This window comes from Hippopotamus amphibius, chromosome 1, assembly GCF_030028045.1.
Source record: "Hippopotamus amphibius kiboko isolate mHipAmp2 chromosome 1, mHipAmp2.hap2, whole genome shotgun sequence".
In the NCBI taxonomy this organism is placed as follows: Eukaryota; Metazoa; Chordata; class Mammalia; order Artiodactyla; family Hippopotamidae; genus Hippopotamus; species Hippopotamus amphibius.
This window is the reverse complement of record NC_080186.1, coordinates 152193973-152221230: the sequence shown is the minus strand read 5'-3', so window position 1 is coordinate 152221230 and position 27258 is coordinate 152193973. Positions and strand designations below refer to the sequence as shown.

General features: G+C 53.5%; 1 long non-coding RNA gene across 1 annotated transcript; it reads right to left on the bottom strand.

Annotated features, from left to right (window-relative positions):
- Positions 1 to 326: 326 nt before the first annotated feature.
- On the bottom strand, positions 327 to 26125 carry LOC130851176 (uncharacterized). The gene is made up of 3 exons (XR_009053135.1): positions 26098 to 26125; positions 6933 to 7027; positions 327 to 524 (listed from the first exon to the last, which is right to left on the bottom strand). It is a non-coding gene; the product is annotated as an uncharacterized LOC130851176 (long non-coding RNA).
- Between the last annotated feature and the right edge of the window lie 1133 nt (positions 26126 to 27258).

Sequence of the window (27258 nt, the reverse complement as noted above, 5' to 3'; positions counted from 1 at the left end):
GCAGTGACGCAGACATCCCTTCTCTGGGCCTTGGTTTTCAGGGCTCTCAAATGAGAAGCATCTCCCTCCTGTATCAGAGCCAAGCTCCAAGTAGCCTGGAACACCCCCACCCCCATGACAGGCTCCGGCTGCCCCTCCTCCGGCCTTGCCCCTCACATCACACCCCAGACGGATTGAACTGCTGAACTTCACCTCTCCAGGCACACCCTGCTCAGCCCTCTCACTCTGGGGCCTTCGTGCACACATGATTCTCTCAGCTTGGAAAGCTCCCTCCCTCTCAGCCTCCCACCTGTTCTTTACCCACAATCATTCACTCTTACCCATCCTTCGATGTTACCCTCTCCTGGCAGCCTGCCCTGACTGCCAGCTGGTAGGGGCTCCTCCTCTGTTCTCTTGGGGCTCCTGGACAGCATGTCCCACTCTGTCATAGGGATATCGCTGTCCTTGAGGGCTAGGATTTGGTCTCTGTTGTACCCCCGGCATCTACCCAAATGCCTGGCTCATAGTAGGTGCTCAAGAAATAACTGAATGAAAGAACAAATGATTGAATGAACAAACCTTTCTAAGGGAGTGGGACTTCTCTGCAGGAGAAGGGCTGTATTAATTCACAGAAGCTGCTTCCCATGAGGGGAGCCGGGACCAGGGACACAGAGAGCCCCAAAAGAATCTGCAGGGTAGAACTCGTCTGTGGCAGCCTGGGGGCTTACTCAGAGATCTCCCACCTGCTTCTCAGGACTTTTGTCCAAATCCCCTGGATTTTCCCGCCTACCTGGGAGAGAGGACTTGTTCGGGGTCTGCACCTGCGGTCTCCGATGCTGAGGTTTCTGAGAGCAATCACACCTGGGACCCCACTCCGTCCTCCCAACAACCCTGGGTTGTGGGCTTCATTGTCCCCATTTTAAGCATTTTTCAATTTCCTTTTTGGTGCCTCCCTCACAGTTTGATATTTAATGCCTTTATTTAAAAAAACAAAACAGTATATAAAAGGAACCAGTTGCAAACGTAGCATATTTGCTACGTGCCAGGCATTATGCAGAGCACTTTATATACATCTCAAGCCCTCCCAACAACCCCGTGGGGGCGGTGCTACCACTGCTGGCTTTACAGAGGAGGAAACAGAGGTTCAGAGAGGCTAAGCATCTGGCCCAAAGTCACACTGTGCTGAGCAGTGGAGCCACGCTTTGTACCCAGGCAGTCAGGCTCCAAGAGTGAGATTTAAAACGCTGTGCTCCGTGTTATGTGGCAGCCTGGATGGGAGGGGAGTCTGGGGGAGAATGGATACATGTGTATACATATGGCTGAGTCGCTTTGCTGTGTACCTGAAACTATCACAACATTGCTAATTGGCTATACTCCAATATAAAATAAAAAGTTAAAAAAAAAATACTCCTGTGCTGTCGGGGAGTTCCCTGGTGGCATTGTGGTTAGGATCCTGGGCTTTCACTGCCGTGGCCCAGGTTCAATCCCTGGTCAGGGAACTGAGATCCCACAAGCTGCGAGGCACAGCAAAGAGAAAAAAAGAACACACACACACACACACACACCACAAAGCAACAAAACAAAACCCTGTGCTGTCCCATTCTCCACACCCTGACTCATCACCACTGCCTCTACCTGCTCCCTCTTCCCAAATAGGAAAACTGAGGCCCATAGGAGGGAACTCACACAGACACTCAGAGGTAGAACGAGGACTAGAACCCCAGTCTCTGCATGGCCCCTTCAAAGCAGGTGAGCACCAGGGAGGGTGATGAGGTTGGAGAAAGTCCCAGCCCTGTCTCCAGGCAGCCAGCTCCCCTCTCCCCATCCCCCTCCGTTAGAGGAATCACCGGCCATCCTCCAAGGGCTGCAGAAACCATCAGCAAAGCAATTAAGTCCAATCTTCTTTCTGTAGAGTGTAAGCTCCACTTGCCAGCTGAAGGCAGCTACAGGCTATGGGACGGGAGGCTGGCCCAGGCTGGGGGTTCCCCTGCCCTCTCTGTCTCCTTCCATATACTCCAGGGTTGGGGGAGGAAGGCTGATTCTGGGCAAAGGAGGGAAATCCGCATTTAGGGCTGGCCAAAGGCCGTCAGTGAGCTGAGGAAGCCTGGACCCTCGCTGGCTCCAAACCCTGTCCCCCACCCACCCATCCCCAGCAGAACCAAAAAACCAGGCAGCTCAAAGTGAGGCCTATCAGAGGGGGCTGGGGGCCTCCTGGCCCAGGCTACACATTTCAAGGGACAAAAGATCTAAATCCAGAATTCTGATGTTTTTCTCCAGGTGAGGTGACCCAGCAGCAGAGCTACACTGACAGGATTGAAAGAAGAAAACGTTGACGTTGATCACTCAGCTTCAAACATGTGCCTGGTTACCAGACCTCACTGCTGGAAATGCTAGGAACTCATTGTTTTTATAAATTTTGTAATCATCTTGTGTGTAGTACAATTACATTGCATTGCAACGTCCAGTGCTAAAAGCATGAATTTGTTGAATGTAAACATATGCTTTATGCAATAATTTTTGTAACTGTTTGAAATGTTTTCATTTTCTAATATGCAGGGAATCTCAAGAAATGTATGAACTGAGTTCCTCTTGACCTCTGAGGTCTTGCTCCATTAGGTAGATGGGGAAACGGAGACCAGTGCTAAAGGAGCAGTCTCTTTATCAAAATCAATGTGGTCATCAAGGTGCTCATCAAGTGGTCAAGCTTTATTACAACTCAGAACTCTGAGGAACCACTCCCGAACGCTCCCCCCAGCCCCCAGCCAATGATCCTGGGCAGCCAAGGACCTCTTATTAAAATATAAATTAGATCCTGATTTCAAACTTTCCAACAGCTTCCTAACGTACTTATAATAGTGTCCAAACTCCTCACCACATCTAGGGAGACCCTGCTGGGTACGGGTCCTGCCTTGTCTTGGCCTTGAAGCTCCGGTCACACCGGCCTCCTTTGCGGCCTCAGGCACTGCAAGCCCCTTCCCACCTCAGGGCCTTTGCACCTGCTGTGCCCTCTGCCTGGAACACTCTTCTCCTGGATCTTCTCCTGGCTGCCTCCCTCTCAGGTAAGTCTTAGCACAATGTCACCTACTCAGAGAGCTTCCCCAGATGCCTTTTCTGAATGCCCCTCCAGCTCTATCAGTTCCCCATCACCCTGTCTTATTTTCTTTGTAACACTCATTGCTACCTGAAATTACCCAGCTTCCTTGTGTGTTTAATGTTCGTTTCAGCCTGCATCCTTAGAAAACAGGTGTAATGAGAGCAAGACCTTCTCTGTCAGTCTCTGCCATTTTCCCAGGGCCTAGAGCCATAAGCAGCTTGTCCAAATTCCTATAGCCAAGAAGTGGCAGAGCTGGGATTTCAACTCATGTTCCTAATTACTGTACTATGTTGCCTCCATTCTCATAATTGGTAAATCAATCCATCCAGCTCAGTAGAGTCCCATGATGGTGAGAGGCCTGAGAGAAGCTGGTCTGCAGCCTACTGCCTGGGTATCAGGGGGGCCTGCTCCCAATGTCCATTGTGATAGATGCTTTGTGAGTCTTCTCCCTGTCTCCCTGGGGGCAGACCTCCAGGGTGCTGAGGTTAAGGGGGCCAGGCTTTCCCAGAGCTCAGCAGGCAGGGGGCGGGTGAAAACTCTGGGGAGAGGTTCCTGGGGCCAGACAGTACCAGCAGGGCAGGGTGGGGCAGAGCAGAGCCCAGGGAAGTGCAGTAGGGCAGCCCGAGGGCTCTGCCTGCAGAGGGGGTGGGCTGCAGCTGGCAGGTGGGCAGTGGCATTCTGGCTGGAGGCAGAGGAACCAGGGTAGAAAATAGACCTCTGAGTCTCAGAACAGGAAATGTCCCCTCCCTCCACAGGACTTCAACAAGCCTGCAGATCCTGGGAAGTTGGAGAAATAATCCCGAGAGCCAAGAGTGCCAGGCAGGAGTAGGCAAGGAGATGAGAAAGACTGGAAAGATGTCTTACTGCCTCCTCGAAGGCTCCCTTGCATGGACCTGACGCTTAGGGGCAGCCTGAATGAGCTCACCCCATGCTTTCCACGCGGTGTCCCGCGACTGGTGGCCACAGAGCCGAGGAAGTGACCCCTCAGCGCTCAGGTGGAGAGTGGGGCTTGTGGAAGTCGCCGTACCAGGGCCAGTCACCTCTGGCGGCACCAGCCCCATCCACTCACCCAGTGTGCCCTAAAGTGTTGATGAATTCTGTGTGTGCCTGCCTGGCAAGGCTGTGGCTAGAAAGCTTCCAGAGCCCCTGGCAGAGAGTTAGCGCTGAGCGTGTACTGGCTGTTGTCACTGCTGACAGCACTTTTTAAATGCAAGGGCTTGGGCCTCATCTGCTGAATCCCGCGTCCTCAGGGGTGGAACTGGGACAGCTGTATTTTTCAAAAGGCTCCCAGGGAGATTTGCCAGCGATTGGGACAGGAAAACATTTTTACCTTTCATTTCATGTCTTTATGGCTTCTTTGAATTGTTTATACTATGAGCATTTTATATAAAAGAGTAGTTTAAAAATACACACAAAAAATATCTCCCAAGTTTGGGAACCGCTCGATAGAAGAGGCTGGCCCCACGGGGAAGGGGAAGCCACAGCTCCCTGAGGGGTGGACAGACACCCCAGGGGGCATGGCCCCCCGCTGGGAACTGCCAAAGTCACCCGGGAGTGCCAGCAGGAGAAGCTTGGGATGTGTTGCCAAATATTCAGCATTAAACCACTCCCCACCCCAGGCACCATGCGTGGCAAACAAAGAAACCTGCTAAAAGAAGCTCTGCCCTCCTCTCCCACTGAGAAGAAAAGCGTTGGCAGTTGGCAGACTTCTTTGGGAAGGTTCCCCCCAGAACCTCCCCACTCCCATCCTTCACATGCACCTAGGCATGGGCACTGCCCCCCCCCAGGAAGCCAAAGTCTCGTCAGGTCGCCAGAGAGGGAGCGTGACGGTTACTGCACAGCCCCAGAGCACACACTGCCCCTGGAACGCTTAGTCACCTTCCATAAAATAGGCAATGCTCCTTCCTTTCCGCGCATACACAGCTGTCTCTTTCTGTCATGTGCGTGTGTGGATGTGGCTCTGAGAATGCGGTGAACTGGCCCAAGATTTCCCAGAATCCAGGGAGGACCTTGGTTTCTGACCCTCCCTCATTTGCGGCAACCCAACCTGTCACCCCAAGCCATGGCTCTAGTCCTGCCCCCACTGTATCCCCAAGGGGACTGGGATATCTCCCTTGATCAAGAGTGACATAAAGCACAGAGAGGGCGCCCGACAGCCGCTAGTTACACAGCAGCGGCAAGGTGAGCCCCGACGTCTGGTCGTGAGGCAGCGCTCCTGCAGGCCTTCCTGACTGCCCTGGCTCCCTGCCTCTGGCTCTGGCCCTGGACCTTCCACAGGTCTCACCCTTCCACACCAGCGTTCACGCGGACCGTGTGGCATCGTGGGCCCTGGTCTACAGAGAACCCCTCCCACCCCCACCCCAGTCTCTTCTCCCTTCAGGACACTGGTCTGCCTATGGGGGAGTTCGGTAACTAGGAGAAAGTGCTGGGCTCCCAGCAACGCTGAGCCAGAGAGATGAAAGGCAGCAGCACATGGTCCAACACGGAGCCTGCTGGGAGGCTTATGGGGGACAATGCGAACATCCTGTACCAGCCTCTGTGAAACCCACACCCGCTGGGCCCTGGCCCAGACACGGCTGCCACTATGCCAGACAAACACCTGGACACGCCGCCAACCCCTCACATGGCATCTTTTGTGCTGCACAAGCCATGGGCTGCACAGCCCACACCTGTACCCACCTTACCCAACAGAATGCCCTCCACCCCCGGGGGTCCCCAAGGCGGCTCAGACCCACCGTTCAGAGAGGAGATCTTTGAAGATAATCCTCCCCAATGCGCCGACTATGGTCACCACCATTATTGCCCTGACCACATGCTAAGGGCAAGAAGCAAAGCTTCTGAGCAGGCGTTCCAAGTTTTAACGTCCATACGAATCACTGGTGTCTTGTTAAAATGCAGATTCTGATTCCTTACATCTGGAATCATGAATTTGCATCCCTAACAATCTCCTGGTGATGCTGATGCTACTGGTTTACAACCATATCCAAATGAGAATTACCTGGGGATCATTTTCAAAACCCAAGTCACAGCCCAGACTAATTAAATCACAACTTTGGGGTGCGGGATCTGGGCATCAGGAGTGTCTGAAGCTCTCCAGGGGATTCCAGGCTTGGAAGCCACGGTCCAAGGGAATATTTAGGAACCAGAGGGTGGACTGGTTTGGTTGAAGGAGAGTGCACCTGGAGTTCACGGGACACTGGCTGAGCATCCCGATGTGTCAGGCGCTGTCCTAGGTGCTAAGCATATCTAGAGAATGAGACCCATTCCCACCTTCTTGGTGCTTATGGTCATGCAGGAAGATAGATATTAAACAAGGTACCAAGCCAGCAAATGGGATAACTCCAGGTTGGGAGAAAGCCACAAAGAAAGCAGATAGTAATGAGAGATATAAAATGGGGAAGTCCTCCTCAGGCTTGGGGGTCAGGGAAATCTCTCAAAGGATGTGACATTGAACAGAGACCTGAAGGTTGAGAAAGAGCTATCCTTGTAAGGAGCCAGGTAACAGCATCCAGGCAGAGAGGAAGGTAGGTGCAGAGGTCTGGTGGTGAGAATGGAGGCGAGTGGCAGAAAAGCAGGGAAAGGAAGGCCTACCTGGCACATTAGTCTTTACCTGGGTGGGCGGATGAAGGGCAGAGAGCCTGGCCTGCGGGAGAGGCTGTGGCCTCCAGCCTAGACTCCTTAAGGAAGGAATATGGAGGGGTCTATTCTCATAATACCCACAGGAAGAAAAGCCCCCACTTCTGACAGCAGCATCACCCAGGGGGACACATCCAGGTCCTGGTTCTAACCCAAGGGGCAGAGAGAGGGGTGAAGGGAGGAGAGCCCAGGAGGGCAGTCCAGGCATGGATCCACCACCTACCTCTGGCCGAGAGCTTCTTGGTATTGATGATCTTGGCAGCATATTCTTGGCCAGCCAGCACCTTCACACATCTGCGCACCACTGAGAAGGCTCCCCTAGGACAGAGAAGGCAAAGCAGGTGAGGGAGGGCCCAAGGGCTGTGTCCCCAGGAGATGCCATAGTTCATGCAGCTGCGCTGTGCTGGGAGGGAGCCCTCCTTGAAGGCTTCTCAAGCTCATGGCCTGACTTTGGGACAGAGCAGACCCAGAGACCCAGGGGAACCACTGGTAGTAAGTCATTTGGAGCTTGGCCTCATGAGAAATGAGGCTTGTAGAGTCTAATAAGTTAGGTTCACCAAATTGTAAAATATTGGAATCATGCAGTGTTTGAATCACAGAATCTAGATCCCTGAAAGTTTTCAGTTTTTTATTCTTTGAGTAGGTAACACATTGGCATGGTTCAAAGTTCAAAAGATACAGAAGCATAGATAGTTGAAAGACTCCTTCCCATCCCTGTACCCTAGTCTCCAAAGTCCCCTCCGCAGAGATGGCCAGTGTTACCAGGGCATCTTTCCACCGATACTCTCCCCAATACTGGATACTGGACCTTGCGTGCTGTTCTGCACCCTCCTCTTTTTCAGAAAAATTTTAAAGAGCCTCTTTCTGTATTATAACATAAAGGGTTCCTATTGTAAATCAACTCTACTACAATAAAAATTTTTAAATAAACAAATAACTGTTTTTTAAGAGTTCATTGCGGGACTTCCCTGGTGGTACAGTGGTTAAGAATCCGCCTGCCAATGCAGGGTACAGTGGTTTGATTCCTGGTCCAGGAAGATCCCACATGTCACAGATCAACTAAGCCTGTGCACCACAACTACTGAGCTTGCACTCTAGAGCCCGCGCACCACAACTACTGCAGAGAAGCCACCTCAGCGAGAAGCCCTGCGCACCTCAGTGAAGAGTAGCCCCTGCTTGCTGCAACTAGAGAAAGTTCGTGTGCAGCAACAAAGACCCAATGCAGCCAAAAATAAATAAATAAAGAAGAAGAAATTAACAACTGAAAAACAAATTGTCAAAAAAAAAAAAGAGTTCCTCGGGACTTCCCTGGTGGTCCAGTGGTTAAGACTCTGCGCTTCCAAGGCAGGGTGCCTGGGTTCGATCCCTGGTCAAGGAACTAAGATCCCACATACTGCAACTACTGAGCCCAAGCATCACTACTAAGACCCAGAGCAGCCACAATAAATAAATAAATAAATAAATAAATAAATAAATAAATACATAGTTCCTCATTTTATCATATGGCTGTCCTATAACTTACCTAGCCAGTCCCCTATCGATGGGCAATTAGGTTAGTTCCAATCTATAGCTATTACAAACAGTGCTGCAATGACTAACCTTGTATGTGTGCATTAGAATTACATTTCCCATGTGTACCAGTATCTGTGAATAAACTTCTAGAACTGGTATTATTTGGTTAGAACGTAGGTGTTGTTTGGTAATTCTGATCATGAGAGGAGATCCATTTTAGAGATATACCAAATTACTTTTGTTCTTGTTTTGGTTTGGTTGGTTTGGTGTGGTTTTTGTTTGTTTGGCGTTTTGTTGCTTTCGTTCTTGTTTTCTTTGGCTGTTTTGGGTCTTTGTTTCTGCGCGTGGGCTTTCTCTAGTTGTGGCGAGCAGGGGGCTATTCTTTGTTGCGGTGCTCAGGCTTCTCATCGTTGTGGCTTCTCTTGTTGCAGAACGCGGGCCCTAGGCGCACGGGCTTCAGTAGTTGTGTTGTGTGGGCTCTAGAGCACAGGCTCAGTAGTTGTGGCTTACAAGCTTATTTGCTCCATGGCATGTGGGACCTTCCCAGACCAGGGATCAAAGCTGTGTCCCCTGCATTGGCAGGCGGATTCTCAATCACTGTGCCCCGAGGGAAGTCCCCAACCTACTTTCATTCTAGTATGTGAGGGGACCATTTTCTTCCACCCTTGTCAACACAACATGTTATCAAACCTTCATATTTTTGCTAGTGAGACTTGGAGCATGGTGACTTGGTGTAGATTTGATTTGGAATTCTCCTATCAAGAGTGAAGCTGAGCATTTTTTCATATGTTTCATGGGTTTTTCTCTTCAAACTATTTGTGGCTGGAAGAACTTTGAGCAAGGGCTGTGGGTTTCAGTGCTCATAGGAGACATTGTTGCCATGTGGAATGTGGTCCATTTCCCAGACTGTTTGATTTTTCAAGAAAAACTGGAAATCTGGATATTTTTGTGACATTTCCCAGTTTTTAAATACTGGTACCTTATTCCAAAAAAATTAAACATAGTATTTTACCAAAGAAAACTAGTTTGAGGGTTAGAAGTGTCACCTAGGTGCCATGTTATACCCTCTACCACAAAGGTCATCTGGTCCAACATCTTCACATCACAGAGGAGGTCCCTAAGGGCCCAAACACTGCCCATGGGCATCACCATTACCACCCAAACTACAGGCTGATGGCAAGAAGCAGGTCTCCCGGGCAGCCTTCCCCAGTTTTAATGTGCATATAAGTTACCCAGGCATCTTTTTAGAAGGCAGATTCTGATTCCTTAAGCCTGAGGTGGAGCCCAAGATTTTGAACCTCAGCGTAGCTCAGGGTAGATTGCTCCAAGGTCACACAGCTAGTTACAGGCCGTGCCATGTCTAGAACTCAGATATTTGCTTCCAGGTTTTTGGCGTCTCCACCCAGTGAGCCTGCCACTTGCTGGCGTGCACCTCCAGGTTCCTGACATGGCCACACCTCACCATATCCTCCAAACTTTGATCCCCTCTCCTAGGCACACGGGCAGGTCCAAGCCACAAAGATCAGGCTGATGGGAGCAGGGGTGGATGCTGGCAGGCACCAAGGAAGCCTTCAGGCTGGCGGAGATGCCCGCTCTGCACACACCCCTGGACATTGTGTCCGGGCTCCGTGTCCGGGCAGCATGAAGGCAACAGGTGGGAAACTGGAAAAGGATCAGGAAGAGAGATCTGGGAGGTGGGATAGAGACCAGGAAATATGGCCTTGTAGGGAAGCCAAGGAAGGCCAGAATTTATGGGCATAGCAACAGACTGTCCCTGGGGGTGCAGTCTTGCCTGTCCTCCACCTGGAGGTCTCCTTCCCTGAGAAGCCTGCCCCACGTTGTTTGTGCTCCCAGAGCACCCCACACCTCTCCATCTAGCTCAGGACTGTGTTCACTCATCCAGCTCGTCTGTCCACCCAATGGAGAGTTCCCGAGGACCAGGACTGCAACTTTCTTCTCCACACCCCATATCCAGGTACCCAATGTTTCCTACAAACAGGACCTCCATAAATGTTACTATAGGAACAGGAGGTAGATTTACGCAAGAGGGACTGAAATGAGACAGGAAGAGGACTTCAGTCTGGGGTGTTAGAAATAGGAACAGGCATCTGAGGAAGGTGGGCACACTGGTCTCTCAAAGGTGTCCACCCTACCCAGACAGGGAGGTTCAGGTACCTGCCCAGCGGGAGGCCATGATTCTCAGAAGCCCCAAGGGAGAGAATGTTTCAAGTGGCCACTTCTGGGAAAGGTTCTGAGAACTCCCAGGGAGAGGAGGGGCAGGGAAGGAGGGCTTTTCTCACTCACCAGCCTGAGCTGGAGTTTAATTAACTTGGTATGTATGATGGAGGGATGGATGGATGGATGGATGGATGGATGGATGGAGTGAGGGAGAAAGGGAGGATGTGAGGCAGGGAGGGAGAAATCTAATTTCTTCACTAGAGAAACAAAACTCCCTTCTAGGTAAAGAACTTAGGTCAATGGTTATCAAACTGGCTGTTTCAGAATCCCTTGGGAACCTTTTAAAAATACATGTTCCAAGGCCCCTCCCACACCTACCAAATCAGAGCCTCCAGATGCAGGCCCAGAAATCAGCATTTTTAGTTAACATGCTGCCCAAGCGATTATTTCCCAGCCAGCTGGGCCCTGTCCTGCCCACCTTCTGGGGAAGTCCTGCTAGATGCCTCAACCCCTGGAAATTAGCACTGATGGGCCATCCCGTGGGGCTCTGTGCAGAGTGGCTCAAGAGGCTCCATGACCCTGGGCTCTGCCCCAGGAGCTGAGGACCTGAGAGCCATGTCTATAAAACAAGAGAAGGCACACTTGCTGAACTTCCTCCTCAGAACACAGCGCCAAGCTTTTGTGTAAATCCTAGGGGTCTCGGCCAAGGACGGAGCAGCTTCAGGAGCCCTGTGTCCCCTGATGGATATCCTATGCCTGTGGATGTAAGCATATGCATTTTTTTCCGGGGGAGGAATTCACAGCTTTTAGCAGATGCTCAGAGGGAGGAGTTTATCAAAACCTGTTCAGGTCTACAGATCCAGAGAACATCAGCCTCTCACACACCCAGGAGGTGTCCTCCCTTCAAATGCACATTCACCACTAAGCTCCTTGGCCCTCACAGCAGCCCTGTGAAGTTGAAATTACAAACCCCCATTTCACAGATCAGGAAATTGAAGCCTCAAGGGAGCAGGCATATCTCTCTTGAGGCTGTGAAGAGAATCCAGGTCACCTGCCCTTGTTCTTCTGATTCCACCAAAGGCAAGAGAATGTGACCCTCAAAAGCAGAGGCTCTGGGCTCACAAAGCCCTGTGATCCCATCGTGACTGACCCCCAACTGTGTGATATTGAACTTGGCACTTCAACTCTCTGTTTCCTCCTATAAAATGGGGGCAATAATAATATCTCCCTCCTGGGTTTGTTGGGGAGATTAAGTGAGGTAACATGCAAAAAACACTGGGCACAGCACCAGGCTCACAGAGCACTGAATGGGGTGAGGCACGGAGACTGAGGCAAGGCGCCCCTCTTTCTACCTTTACAGCCTCCCGTCTCCCTCTACAAGGGGGAAGGCTCCTCCCTGACCGCCCTGGTGCTGGGGATCAGGGCGAGGAGGGGCAGAGGAGAACCTGTAGCAAAAAATGAGAGTGTGGGCAGCAAGCTCACAGCCCTAACTTCCTCTCTCTTTTATCTTTTGTTTAAAAAAAGGCCTGTTTTTGCATTCTCGTCCTGCGTGAGTGAGTGGCCACAGCCCAGCTGCCTTGGCAAAAGGAAGAGCCAGCCCACTCCTCCCACGGCCCTGAGCTGAGCAGGTGGTCAGCGGGTGGGCGGGCAGGGGCCTGGACACAGGACAGGGCGGCAGAGGGGAGGAGGCCAAGGTGGGGAGGGCCGGGTGGGCGGGGGTGACCAGGGGTCCTGATAGGAAGGGATAAGGCCTGCACATGAGGGCTCTGCATGAGTGGGGCATGTCCATGGGCGGGTCCTGGGAGCGCCTGTGACAGAGTCCCTGGGTGCAAAGAGTTCAGGGGCGTGTCTGCCCACAGATGTGTGCCAGCAGCCTGTCAGTGCCCGTGTGTATGTGACGCCGAGAGGCTCGGGTGTCACAAAGCACACGTGTGCCACCCTGGGTGCATGCCCGTGTTAGGAGAGGGTCACAGAATGTGGACAGGAAGGGGTGCGTGTGTGAGATAGACACACACTGGAGGGACGGGACTTCAGACCTCAGCCCTGGTGGGAGGTCTTGGGCAGGGGTTGGCCCCAGCATGGGCCTCTGTTTCTTCATCTGCAACATGGGGGTTGGGGTGGGCGTGAGACTAAATAGTACAGAGGCCTTTCCACCTTCAATATGCTATACCGAGCTGTCCAACAGAACTTCCTCTGAGGATGAAATTATTCTGTGTTGTCCATCGTGACAGGCACTAGCGTCGTACGGCTATAGAACACTTGAAATGTGGATAGTAGGATGGAAGAAATGAGTTTTTAATTTTATTTCATTGAAATCATTGTAAGTGGGTAGTGACCACCATATTGGATAGTGACGTTCTACCTGGATAAGAACAGGCGCCCTTGAACCAGACCAACCAGAGTTCAGATCGCGGTTCAGCCACTTATTAGCAAGTTATTTAACCTCGGTAAGATTATTTCCTCCCCTGTAAAATGGAGGTAAGACTAGTACCCACCCTGAGCAGTTGTTTCAAGGACTCAATGGGAGAGTAAGGTACGCAGGGGGTTTAGCCTGGTCCCCGGGGTGTAGGAAATGTTCAAGAAACAACGCCTTTCATAGGCATCATTACCTCCAAAGTGATGAGAACAGCTGGCATCATCAGAAGCAAAATGGACCTTGTTTGCCAAGCCTGGGGAAGAAGCGAGCCAGGAGAGGAGGTGTGTGGGGGCCGTGGTGAGGGGATGGGGTGCTCCCCAGGGCCCAGCCGCCTGCCCCTGGGCGTGAGCAGGCAGGAAGGCCACACCTGGTTCTCCGACAGACAGATGGGGAGGGTGCAGTGGTAGTGGGTCCAGTGTGGCTGAGAATGTGGGAACATGCTAATGGGCCATGAAAAGCAAGATTCACGCTGGGAAATTGCTTTCCGGCTGCCTGGCAGGCACGGTGTCCTGGGAGTTGCTGGCTGCCAGCCCACAGGAGGCTCATCACCTTCTCTGGCCTGAAACACCCCAAAATGCTGACTTGGCAGCAGGAGTGGCACCAGGAGCATTAGATGGGGACTCAAAAGACCTGGGTCCTGGCTGCCAGCTTGCTGGTGCGTCCGTTTGGAAGATGGAGATGAGCAGCCCCAGCCCCACTTCCTCCTAGGCCATCTGTGAGAAGTCTCTGCTACATGGAGATGGAAAGAGGTTCCCGATACTCAAGACTGGTTACTGCCAACTTTCCCTAAAGGAAACCTCCCCACTCTCACCTCGGAGCCTCCCAGGGTGTGCCTGTGGGAGTCAGCAGACAGGAGCACTGTTTATGGGGGCACAGTCACCAGACCCTCTCTCCACTCTGCACTCCTTGGGGGTCTGATTATCAGGAGTCCTGACAATCTCTAGGGTCTTCCCTTCATTGGCTGCTTCCTCAAACACACCCAGGTCTCCCTCATTCTGGACAAATGAACAACCATCCTTCCCCCAAACTTAAAACATTGAAAAAACCAAGAGCCTTTCTCTCGACCCAACCTGGGCCACTTCCTCCCTCCCTTCTTTGCTGCCAAACTTCCAGAACAAGTGTCCGACATCTACCGCCTCCTCTTCCCTCCTCCCACACTCCATGAACCCACCACAATCTGCTTCCCACCCCTGGGCTCCCTGGAAGAAAAGTTGTGCCAGGCTTGCCCACCCACTGGGCCTGAGCTGCCTTGCCTGCCCCACACCAGGTGGCATTTGGCCCCACAGACCACCCAGCTTTGAGACCCACATCCCTCTCATTTCTGGGTCACCACACTCTCCCTGGCATCCCCACCGCCACTGACAGTGCTTTCACGTCTTCATTCCCCCATCCCCCACAACATCGCTGCTCCGTGTTCTCTCTCCACCCATTCTTACCTCTTCTACCTGCATCCCTTCTACCCAGGGCCATTAGCTGGGATCTCTGTGGGGGGCTAGGAGCATTCATGAACACACCTAATATTTTAATAAAATTATTCTGGGTCTGTGCATTGTTCTGGGCAGACGATACATATTTTTCATTAGCTGCACGAAGGATTCTCTGTTCCCCCCCACCACCACCACCACAAAAACATGATGAAAGCTACTGGCCATCACCCAAGATTGAAATCTGCTTCTATACTGCCCCTCCTCTCTTCAGACTGCTAGTCCCAAATTTCTAGCTACTCACTATCTTGCCTGGATGCTATGTGATAGGCACGCCTTAACCAAAGTCCAGTCTCCTGCCCCCAAATCTCCCCACTTTGGGCTAATATACCTATTGCACTCTACCTCTCTGAGATGAGCTGAGGTGATTTCAGAAAGTTCCTGCTCAAAGGTAGACAGACCTGTTATCTGTGAGAAGACTGACTTCTAATACCTCTTGGTGGTCAGTAACTCACAGCCCAGGTTAGCTGATCTGATCACTTGGCACAAAGCAAGGCCTGGGGGGCATGGAACCCAAAGCAGATGGGAGTTGAATGTCTAGGGGAAGAGAGAGAGCTGGGCTTGGCCACCGAAGCAGCTCCACCCGAGGAGCCAGAGTGTGGGTCACGTGGGGCTGTGTTGAAAGCTGCAGTAGTATCTTGCCATTGAGGTCCATTCTCTCCCCATCCTGCAGATAAAGAAACTGAGGCCAAGAGCTTGAATCCAGGACTTCTGACTCATCATCCTTTGCTCTTTCCAATACCCCATACTCTCAGATTGAGGGCCCTCACTTGGGGTCCACAGATGGGCATTAGGGTGCAGGGATCTGTGGGCAATAATACACAACATCATGTGAGTTGAACTAAGTGTGTGTTTTGGGGGTGACTGTGGCTCATATGAGATTTCTGAGGACTCCTAGATTCCTCAAACTATGAAAAATCCGGGATCAGATTTGTTCAGAAACGAGAGGAACATCCTGTTTCTGTAACACCCATCTCTACATACTTCAAGCAAATCCCTTCACTTTTTGGGGGCCTCCGTTTACCCATCTGTGAAATCAACTGTTGATCATTTTAAAGCCCTTTCCTCCTTTTTATTTTTTTTTAAGCAATAGTATCCTTTCTTAATAACAAACAAACAAAACACAGCTATGCAGGTCCCCAGATGGCAAATAGAGCAGAGGCAGTAGGGGCTGGGGGCCCAGGACCCCCTTTGCTTGGTTTTCTCTCTCTTCTCCCCAGCTCGGCACAGCAGCTCTGCCCCAAATTCCACAAACTAGCATTTGAGAGCCAGAAAATCATAGGACCTTTTACTGAAACCACACATCCCTCCTCCTCCCCAACCTGGTTGCAGCCACCCACTTCCAGACTCCAAAAGATGCCGCAGGGATGCAGTGTCTTCGAGCTGTCCTGAACCCCGCCCCCCCCAGGCCTGCCCCGTGCCAACCCAGCAGAAGTCTCGTGGAGGACACAGAAGGCCTGGGAACCGGAAGATTCTGTTTGCTGTAGAGAACATTGAACCAACAGAAGTTCCAACATATTCCTTGTTTGAGCTGTGCCTGGGTTTTCTTGAATGGGTTACCAAAAGGAAAATAAAAAAAATATCCACAGAGCTTGGCAACAGGATCAGAACAGGTAAAGCAGGGGAAATGCTGAGGGGCTGCTTTCTCCCCAGCCTCCGAGGGCCTCCTGGCCTGGCTCCATCCACACGCACACCCCAAAGACTTTCAAGGTTCAGAGAGAGAGGCTCCAAGGGGTAAAAACTAAGCACTGGACTCAAAGAGGCTGGAGTGCCCAAATCTCATGTGTCACTGGCTTGTGTGACCTCAGGCAAGGCGCTGGCCCTCTCTGGGCCTTACTTCCCCATCCCTATGACAAGGGAGCACTCTTCATTCTGATATTCTGTGTGGAACTGAAGCTATTCTGGCCCCTAAACCATCCCCCACGTCGTGCTTGCAGCAAAGAATCTTACCGGGGTGAGGGCAGGAAAGCAAGGCAGGAGGGAACTGGAGGCACAGGGTAAGAAGAGGGCTGTGGAAGGGCATGCATACCTCTGCCAGCCAAGTGCTCACTATCTCCCAAGGCCATGTCCGTCTTGGGGGGAGAGGGTCAGATCTGACCATTAGAAAGTTCCTCCTTACGTTGAGCTGAAATCCACCTCCGTTACTCTACACATTTGGACCCACTCTGCCCTCCAGGGCCATACAGAGCAGTCTCCTCTCATCTCCGGGGCCCCACGACAACCCTGCAGAGATGAGGGGAGAGGGTACACCCCCGAAGGGTGTCTTTCTTTTTCCTGCTAAAGCCCCCAGCTTCTCAGCCCTCTCTCCCTTGATTTGGCTTCCAGACCTTGGCCCCCCTGCCTAGCCCCCCTCTTCTAGACATTCTATAGGTTTTTAGTACTTCTTCTAGCTCCCGGGCATCCCAAAGTTGGAGGCAAGCTGAGCAGGCCTAGGGAGAGCGGGACCCCGAACTCCCCTGGGGCTGACACGCTCCAACAAAATACACACCTCAGGGACTCCGCCTGTGCTGTTCCCACTCTGAGGAGCACTCTTCCACCCTCTTCCCTCCGACGGACTCTTATTCGGCTTCCAGCTCCCCAGTGTCACCTCCTCGGGAGAGCCTTCCCTGATGCCTCCCTCACTGCAACTAGTCGAAACCTCTTTGCAGCTCACAGCCCCTTGTCTGTGCTCACAGCCCTTATCCAGTTGTATTTAAATAATATCTGAAGTGATTTCATTAATGTCAGCTTCCCACTAGACCGTGAGCCCCAAAAGGGCAGAGGTGACATAAGTCTGGCGTGCGATACCTGCTGGCCTCAGCCTAGGGCTCGGAACAGAGTCTGTGCTCAGGAAGTACTTGTTGAGTGGATGCAAGCGTCACAGACATGTTCCTCCTTTTACGTGACACCAAGACCATCAGCCTTTTCTAGCACAGAAAGTCCCACTGGCCTTACTGCCCCTCCAGATGCCTTGGTGGGTAGCCAAGCCCCATGAGGACCTAGACCTAGTGCCTGGGCTGGGTCTCATCAGGCTGTGACACGCGCAGGGGGCTGCGGCGGGCTGACCTGGGGTGGGAGGCTTCCTACCGCGCCGCAGAGCGGCTCGGAAGGGATTGTGACACAGGCAACACGTATGCAGGAGGGGCGGACTGTGGCCAAGGGACCAGCACAGAAAAGAGGGAAGGGGAGAGAGAGAAACAGAGATCAGAGCGACACAGGGAAGGAAGGGAGGCAAGGGCAGAGAGAGAGAGAGAGACTGCGACAGAGACCTAGCTGGCTTTGCCTTGCTCGCCCTGCACTGGGAGGCAACTGTCACTCGATGCCCTGCTGGAGCCGTGTGTGTGTGTGTGTGTGTGTGTGTGTGTGTGTGTGTGTGTACAGGCACGTCCATATGCACCCGTGTGTGTGTGTGTGTGTGTGTTGTGTGTGTGCGCACATGCACTAGCAGCAGGATGCAGGCACTGCATTCCAAGGCTCTGCCCTCACCCCTCGGACAGGGCCGGGGCCCCAGACTGCAGGAGTGCTGGCAGCCGTCCGCGTGCGCTTGTGCAGGGAAGCGGGCAGGCGGAGGGAGGCTCGGCAGTGCCAGTGTGTCTCAGGCTGTGTGGGGGCGGCCGCGTGGGGGCGGAGGGCTGCGGCATGCCCCAGAACATGTGCGTGCCTTCCACTCTGGTGGCTTGGAGGAGTAGGAGGGAGGAAAGGCTGTCCCCTGCCTGCCTGTCCCCCAACGTCCCATCCTTGGCCTCTGGCCCCTGCACATCATTTGGTCCCCTACCCTGGCTTTGCCACCGCCTCTCCCCGTGGCCTGAGGCAAACCAGCTCTCCCTGGCCGTTGGCTCCACCATCAATGCTGGGAGGAGACAGTGTCTGTGGTCCTCCCAGCTCTGGTGTTCTGGGAGCCTGAGATTTCCCACGGGTGCCTGCCACAGAGGGAGGCTAAAGGGGGTAGCAACTCTAATGGCGCGTTTCGGCACCTGCGGAAGTGCTTTGATCCCCATTTCACAGATGGCAAAGCTGAGGTACACCAAGGACAAGGAGTCCACCCAGAGTGACGCAGTAAATTAGAGGCAGAATCATGACTGGAAAATAAACGACAGTTCAGAGTTCTCTCTCCCCCAAGGGCACACCCCTCTTCCCTGGAAGTGTTCTCCAGACAGGGCACCAGGAGCCGTCCCTCTCATCAATCTTCCCCCCACATGCAGGCTGCTGGAGACCCGCACACGGCAAGCCTGAGGGCTGCCACCAGTCCCCTGAGCCGGTCATTCCACCTTGTCAAGCCTCAGGCTGCTCATCTGTAAGATGGGCGAGTAATTCCTCTGCCTCCCTCAGAGACGAGCTAATGGGTGGAGATGTGCCGCACGGGCCCCAAAGTGCTGTGAAGGTGAGAGGTTATTAGAAGCAAAATAAAAGCACAATACCCACCTTTGGGCGGGGGGGGGGGGGAGTACATCGATGCCCTGGTGTTTTCTCTCTCTCCAGTATTACACCATCCATCCTCCTGACAGCTCTGCCAGCGAAGGGAGGGACTGCTAAACACATTTTGCAAATGGTATAGCTTGTGTCCCAAAACGGAAGCTAAGCACCCAGGACCTTGCCTCCCCCCGTGCAGGGAGCTGCCTCTGGTCTGCAGTGTCCCCCACTGATCAGCCCAGCCTAAGCCCCACTCATGATAAAAAGCCGTGGAGGTAAGAGAGGGTGGGGGCTCTGGAGCCAGCTCTCCCCTCTCCCTCAGGCAACCTCGCCGGCCCCTGCAGCCCCAACACCACCCTTGAGTCAATTTCAGGTCCCTGTTTCTAGAGAGAAAAGAGTGGGTTGCGTGCTTTCTCCAGCCTCCCTCCCCCTCTCTCAAGCAAAATCTCCTCCGGAGGCTCTTTCTGTACAGCCCAGTGATGACACAGGCTGCAGGGTAATTCTGCCTCCCTAACTAACCTCTCCTGGGAGTGGGATCCGAAGCCCAGAGAACGTCGAAAGGCTGGAGGAGGCATCCACCTCCCCCACCTCTTGGAACCCGACCCTTTCACCCACCCTGGTCTTAGAGAAGGCTGGGTCTGCAGGAAGCTCTGGCCCCAACATCCGGACCCACTCCGACCCTGGCGTTGGCGTCGCTGTAGCCTGCCTCCTGCCTCCAAACAAGCTTCTGTGTTCCTAAGATCTGGGCTTCCATCGCTCTCTCCCATAGGAGGAAAGAGGGTTGGGGTCAAGGAAGGAAGGAGTGAGTTAGTCTCTGGGTCCCAAGAGACAGCCCCATCCCAACCCTCTAAGGAAACTGGAATCAAGTTCCTGGCTTATGTGAATCATGTACTGCAGTGGGACCTTCATCCAGTAGCATCAGGAGGCCCCAGGGCCCTGATTCCGGCCCACACCCCCTCAACTGGCTGCCCACCAGGCGGGGGAGGAACAGCTTCTCTGACATCCACAGCCAGCCCTACCCTGAGCTCCTCAAAGGCCTGCCGTCAGGAGCCAGGCCTCACTAGGCAGGGTGCCAGGAAGTCCTCTGGAGGTACGTGTCCTCCTCTCCAGCGGGAAAGCCAGGGCCCTGCAGAAGGAGGTCCAAAGATCCCAGTGTGCCCTTGGAGGGCCAGCCCTGGAGCCTCTGGCAGTTATCATGCCAGTGATCTAAAGTGGGCTCCTGGAAATGGGGGGTTCAGCTTCTGCATGGTAACAGCAGTGTCCTGGCTGGCAGGGACCCTGGGTCACCAATTGCAGGATGGGCCCTGCAGGCATCTTCATTGCGTATCCCAACAAAAGAGGAGCTGTGGCATCCGTGCCAACGTGGGGGGTTGGGGGGGCAGGGCTTTGTCAGCCCCCTCTGCCAAGCTGGGCAAATTCCAGGCAAAAGGTAAAGACGTGGCAGGTCCCAGCTCCCAGCTTCAGCCCGCCCATTTGAGGGCAACAATGCTTGTGGTGTGCCAGGCTTGTCACTATGTGTTCATGAGGGCCATCTCATTTCATCCTCCCAGCCCTTTTTCCTCTCCAGGTTACAGGTCGGGGGAGAGAGAAGCCATAGCCTGCCCAATGTCACAGTGCTATGGGTGGTGAGGTCCAGACCCTGTGCCCTGTATGGATGCTTCCACTTTCTGTCCCACTGGGCGCTTGGACTGAAGCTGCACGCAGAGCAGGAGAGCCCTACCTCTTCAGTGATGTACCCAGGCCTCTTAAACCCAGGCATCAGAGATGTAGAGCCTCATCTCCTTTTTTCCAATACCAGCATCCTGAACCTCAGCCCCATCCTTAGCCTTCCTGATGTCCTGCTGGTCCTGATATTGTCTGCACCATTCCTAGGTTCATGTATTTTTCTAGGGAAGGTAGACTTAGACTTTCATCAGATTCCTGAAAGAATATGTGACCTAAAAAAGGTTAAGAGCACTGATGTTTGTGGAAGGAAAAGGTCTGAAGCTGATTAGATTAGGCCTGTCCCTGCCTGCCACCCTCAGTTTTCCTGCCATGGCCACAAAAGGGCTCCCTGTCCCCTGAAATTCTGCCCGTGCCCTTGTCTCTCCAAGAGCCCTGGCAGACAGCGGGGTCAAGAAGGCTCATGAAGGGTCTTCCTGCCAAATCACCCCCACAGCACCCAGTCTTCAAGATATCCATTTCCTCTTGGGGCAAAACATCACTTTTATTTTCACTTTGAGTGCCTGAGTCACGTCTCAAATCCATTTCACTGCACGCTGTGACGCAGTCCTCCCAGAACCGAGCCTTGGTCGCACCCTGAAAGGCAGCTCCCAGCTGATCAGGGAATCCTTGTTCCAGCAGGCGCCAGAACCCAGCTGAGAAGGGGTCCCTGCACAAGTGCAGCAGACAGCCTCGGTCCTCCACAGCAGCCCCAGACACTTGGTTTCTGCTGTCCTCCCCACCCCCCCCCGCACAAAAACACTCAGAAAGACAGAAAGTCTGTAGACAGGAGTGAGCACACGACTGCACATGGGTGTGTGTCTGTACGAAGCAGCTGGTTTGTGCCTGTAGGTGTCAGGATAGCCTGGTGTGCAAGTGTGTGTGTGCGTGCAGGCAGCCTACTTGCACACAACCCCAGGCCCACCTCCCACACATATGCAGACACCAGCCTGGGCTCACACATGCCTTCAACACCCACACTCCCACCCGAGCCCATGGGCCCAGGCCTCACACGCACACACATAAACCTTCCCATGGGCATGGCCCCCGGTCCTCACAGATGTGCATGTCCAGCCCTGACAGGAACACCCAAGTCCCGCATGTGCATCCTTAGACAGACATATATTTACACACAGCTGATGTGCACACAGCTCCGACCGGCCGCACACGTGTCCACACAGTGACGCATGTGCACACCTTCGTTCCCACGCAAACCAGCCAACGGACCTCCTTGTGCCACTTGCATTCACCCACCCCTGCAGGGCACACTTGCATTTTCAGGTCTTACACATGCAGCACACACCAGCACCTCCCTCCGTGCACACACACGGACACTTGCACACCTTTTCAGTGCACACAAGTGTATCCCAAAGTCAGTCCTCACACAACAACGCACATCAAAACACACCTTTGTGGGTGCACATCCAGACCTCACAGCAGCACAGATCTGCTTACAGGGCCCTTCTCCCCTGCACTCCTGCTGCTACAGTGGGGACCACCCAGGGCATTGGAGCTGCTCTGCCGTGGGGTAAACTCTGCCTCTAAACTGTACCCCTACCACGGATCCATCCCCAGATCCTCCATAGACCTAGCTGGCGGCATCTGGGAATGCTTCCCTGACACTCCACAATCTATGGGGCTACCCCAAGGGGCTCTCCACTCCCCTTGTCCTCCCACCCTTCCCTCCACACCAGTCATCAGAGGCAGGAAATGAGCTCTGGGGCTGGACAACTTTGCCAAGGGACCAGAGCCGGTACACGCTCACATCACTAGCTCCTGCAACAGCAGTGTCGTCCCCCCCCCCCCCCAACAGCTTGCCTGATTGCCCCTCCCCTCCTCCCAACGCCCAGGAAGCCTCACCAGCGGCTCAGTTATTAACCCCTGCTGTACCGTTGCCCTCACCCCTGGCAGGAGCTGGCAGGGAGAAAGTGGGGAGGGGATGTTCTTACAGGGAGAAGTTGGCCACTCTGCACAGACGCTTGTAGGTGCCTAAAGGCAGGAGGAACTACCCCGGAGGTGGTGAGCTCTCTGTCACCAGAAGTAACCAAGTTGAGGCCAGATGGCCACCTCCAGAGAAACTCAACAGGGGATTCCAGCCATGGACTCAGCTGACTGGGAAGATCCCTTTTTAATCCTGAGTTTCTAAGAATCTGTGTATGCCCAGGTCGTGTGCACTTGTGTGTGTGTGTGTGTGTGTGCACGCGCGCGTGCGTATGCACAGACACTGCCATGCACTGTCAACCCTTCACCTCTACACACACACTCACCAGGCTGGCCTTGGCACATCTTGGCAAACATACCCATACCTGGCTTTAGGCACTCTGCACATACAAGTGCCCCCAAACACATGCTGCCTTCCTCCCTGTGTGTGCACTGGAAGCACTGCAGGTGCACACCCCCACCCTTGATGCTGACCCCCTGAGCCCTCCAGGACTCTTTGAGGTGCAACTCACTTTCCCAGTTCCTCGAAGAGCTGGTACTCTTCCGTGAAGCGTGTGCAGGTGATGGTGGCCATCCTGGCGCTAGGTGGGCAGGCGAGGCTTGGGGCTGGAGGACCAGGACTAGGGCACTGCTGCTCTGCTCCCGGAACTAAGGGTAAGGGCCACTCGCCTGCCCGTGCTGCCAAGTGCGAACTGAGAACTGGCTTGACTGACGAGCCTGGGGCTTCTGAGCAGAGCACTGTGTCTGCTCACAGCCTCGCGAGCCTTCGTCAGCATCCAGGTCCCCATGGCAACCACCTCCGAAACGCCCTGTTCTCGTTGCCCCGGTAACTGCCTCCCCAACACCTGCCTGCCTTCCACTGCGAAACCTGCTCCCGGACGCCCTGGCCCTACCACACACAATACTGCAGGCCTGTGTGGGCCCGGGGGCGGGTGGACCCAGCACCCCCGAGGTGATGGACCTAGGGAGAGGCTAGAGGAGGGGGAGGAGAACAAACTTAGTCCACAAGTGATCTTCAATCTTCCCACCTCCCCCACTTCCAACTGTGGGGCCCTTATAACAGACAAGATGGGATTAAGTGGGGCAAAAAGGCAGTTGCCATGGTAACAGCCAGTGGGTGCCACATTCCAGGATGGTCCCCAGGAAAGACAGGATGCAGTTACCCTGGCAACTTCATCTCCTCTGGAGAGACAGGTATTGCCCCGTTGCCCTGGCAACAGCCAGGTTCTAAGGTTTACAGGGAAAGGATGGCTAATTCATTGGGATCTCTCTCTCTCAGTGGATCACTGAAGCCTCTGTAACTGTTTCTCTGCTCCCCTCTAATTTTTTTTGCCTCTTCCTCCGTCTTTCTTATTTTGCTCTCTCTCTCTCTGTTTTTTGCCACCTTGTCCATCACACTAGCACTCTAGCTAGGGGGAAGTGCAGAGGAGCCATCAGGATTCTGGAGGGAACATCCCTGGCTGCCCGCTCACCCCAACCCCTCTCAGCTATGACAATTGGTCCCCTCCTGAGGTCTCTTCCATAACCACTCCCTTACCCCAGGCTCCCAGAGGGGCCATGGAGATCTGGTCTCCTGGTGCTCATGTCCCAGTTTCTACTTGTGCTTTGAGTCAAGGTGAAAGAGGCGGAGGCGGCAGTGGGGAGGGGAGCATGGCCTGGCTTGGAGAGGAGTGGCGGTGGACCTGTCCTAAAATCCTCATTCCCAAATTTTGTGGGCACTTTCCCTGCCAACCTCAACTCTTCCAGGCAATAACCATATCTATGGCCCCAAGATCTCACCCCAAGGCCCTGGGGGTTAAGAAGGAAAAGAACTGGCATTTAAAGATCTGAGTTCAATTCTAGCCCTAACATATATTAGCTGTGTGACACTGAGAAAGTCACAGCCCCTCTCTGAGGCTCTAGCTCCTTTTCTACAAAACAGAACAAAGCTACCACTGAAGAGGAACGCTGTGAAGATAGAGTAGGCTGAGGGCTGTAGAGGCCTTTGGAAAGTATGTAAATACGAGGCCTCTTTTTAGTTTCTAGAAGAGGAAAAGGAAGGTCTAAAGTGGGACCATGGCCACCCCCATCACTCTAGCTTGAACTCGGAATCTCAGACCCTTACACCCACCTCCTCCATTCAAGCTCACTTCACAGCCCACCAGGCTGAGGTCTCACACCAGCACCTGCCCACAATGAGCACAGAATAAAAGGATCCAGGATCCAAACCCTCTGGGTTTCTAGCCCACCCCTTCTGAGCCTCCAAATTGCCTTACTAGTCACCTCACTTCCTGGACACACTGTCTGCTTGTGGTAATCCCCAACCCCAGCAGATTCCTAACTCATTACCTTAGATTTAGGGGCCCCTGGAGAAATCTGGGTACATACCCCCCCAGTTCTGCCCCTCTTCCTGGGAGCTGGGAGTGGGAGAGAATGATGGAGTTGACTCTCTGATGCAGCCACTTCTTCCCAGGAGAGAAACAGGAGGGAGGCAGAGGGAAGGGAGGGGAGGAGAGCCAGGGAGGAGGGGTAATGGCTTAGCCACTAATTGCACCATTACCACCTTCAGAAAAAGGAAAAACCACTCAGTTTTGTTTCTGAGCACAATATGCTTCCCGCTTCTGCCGCCAACGTTGCAATTCAGAAGCAGAGAAGAGAGGCCTTTGCTTGGGGGTTGCACAGCCGGTGGGCAGCAGGCAGGGCACAGAATACCGCTAGAGGCTAGAGGCAAATGCATGCAAGTGGAGGAAGGGCTGCACCGCCACATCCGTGTCCCAGACCCTCTAGCCCGTCCCCAGGAGGAGACGGCTTCCACACATGAAAGCAATGGAACAGTCCTAAGTGACCACGGAGGGCACCTGAGTCATTGCCCAGAGGAGAGGAGAGGCAGTGTTCTGCAGTGGTTAGAGTGACTCTATGACCTATAGGCTGTGTGATTTGGGATGAGTATCCTAGCTTCTCTGTGCCTCAATTTCTTAATCTGCAAAATAGAGTTAAGCATCCCATAGCTCCAGGGCTGTTCTAAGCATTAAATGAGATGAGCACAGTGGCTGCTGACATGCTTTAGATGCTCAACAGATGGGAAATCATTCTTATTAAGGGACTCAAAAGTCCCTCCATCTTCACACTGCTCTCTCTGAATCATGGAAGTACACATCACTATTCCAAGTCGCAGCACTTTGGGTGCCATCCTCTGAGTCCCCACTGGAGCTGAGCTCATGGTTTGAACATCACCCCACCCCAGCCTGGTTTGCATAATTCCTGTAGAACAAAGGACTGGGGCTAGACAGCAAGGGTCACAAGGCCTCCAGCTTCTCAGGTGTCAACATAATGGTGCTTTAGAAATTAACAAATAAGACAAAAGGTAATCGTGCCCTGAGGCTGCATTAATAGGAGTCTAACGTTCTGAATAAAGGAGGCCATAGTCCTGCTTGGCTTGGAGCTGGCCTGATCCTCTCCCCTCTCCTTACCACTTCTTTCCTCCCCTTGAGCCCTTCCATCTCAGGTGTCCCTATCTTTCCTATTCCTTTTCACCCCCTTTCTTTTTTCTATCTCCTGTCCTCTCTTTCTCTCAGTCTCAGTCATTCTTCTCTCCCTCCCAGTGCTGGCCTGGACCCTGTGCACATGGTCCTGGGGGATGGGCAGGACCCAAGCTGTAGGATCTTGATGGTGCAGAGATGCCTGGGGAGGACGGAGAGGGAGGAAGAGAAGGGAGAAGAGGCAAAGGTCTCCTTGGCAACTCTCTCTTACATATACACATATACACACACATATATACACACACATACCTGTGAACCTTCAAGAGCCTCGACAGGGGTGTGGGCACTGCCTCAGACAGGCACCCTCCATCCTGACTGTAACTGCCACCCTGCCAAGGAGGCACAACTGCTAATTCACTGCCTCCCCTGTGCCCGAGAGGCTGGCAGCTGTGCCCGGTGGCAGCGGGCAGCGAGGAGCCAGCCCTGCCTCTGTGGCGCTGATTGCATCAGGGGGACTGTTCCTGCCAGACTCCCCACTCCCCAGGGAAGTGGCAGCAGGAAAGCTGCCCTCAGCTGCAACTTGCGTGCAGTACTCAAGAGCAGGCCTGCCTGCCACAGGCTGGTGGCCAGCAGCGGGAGCCCTGGAGGGCGCTCAGCTCGGCTCTGACACGTTAGCACAGGGAACAGGAACGCAGGCTGTACCCCAGGGAGCTGGGGGGGGGGGAGGACACACAGGGACCAGGGCCAAGTTCCTGAGCCATGGCAGGGGGTGACAGCCAGCTCAAATCCCACCTTCCACGGCCTCCAGTCGTGCTCACGTGCATGTGCCTGAGTGCCTCAGGGTCCTGCAGGGCCTGGGCAGGCACCACAGAAAACGTGCCACCCGCACGGTCCCCACGAGGCCTGTCCCATTAAGGGCAGTGAGTATGGGGGCAGAATCGGTGGAAAGTGGGCCAAGAGAGAAGTGATCCTGCAGAGGGTCTAGGTGGAGAGTGATTTGGTTCATTAATTGCAGTAAGCAACGCCAGTCTCACACTCAGAAGGGAGAGGAGTCGGGGGTCAGGGAGCAGCTCTGTCCCCTGAGGTGTCCCACATAGGTGGCACTCCTTGCAGGGGAGAGGGAGGCAGGCAGCCAAGGGACAGAGGACCACAGCTACTGGGCCCACGTCTGCACAGCACAACCTGCAGCTCGAGGACCCAGGTTCCCGTCCTGCCATCGGCTCTGAGTGCTTATGACAGGTCTTTTTCCTTGTTGGAGGCTCCATATCTCCCTGAGAAATGTAAAGACAAGATGTTCCCTCACTGACTCCAAGGACGTGAAAAATAGTTCTTTCCACTTTAGAGCCAAGCCCTGTGCTAAGCACTTTACATATTGCACTATTTATACCTCAAAACAAATGTCCGTGAGATAGGTACAATCATCGCCCGTTCTGCAGAGACGTGGCGGGACTTCCCAGTCTAGGGTTTGTT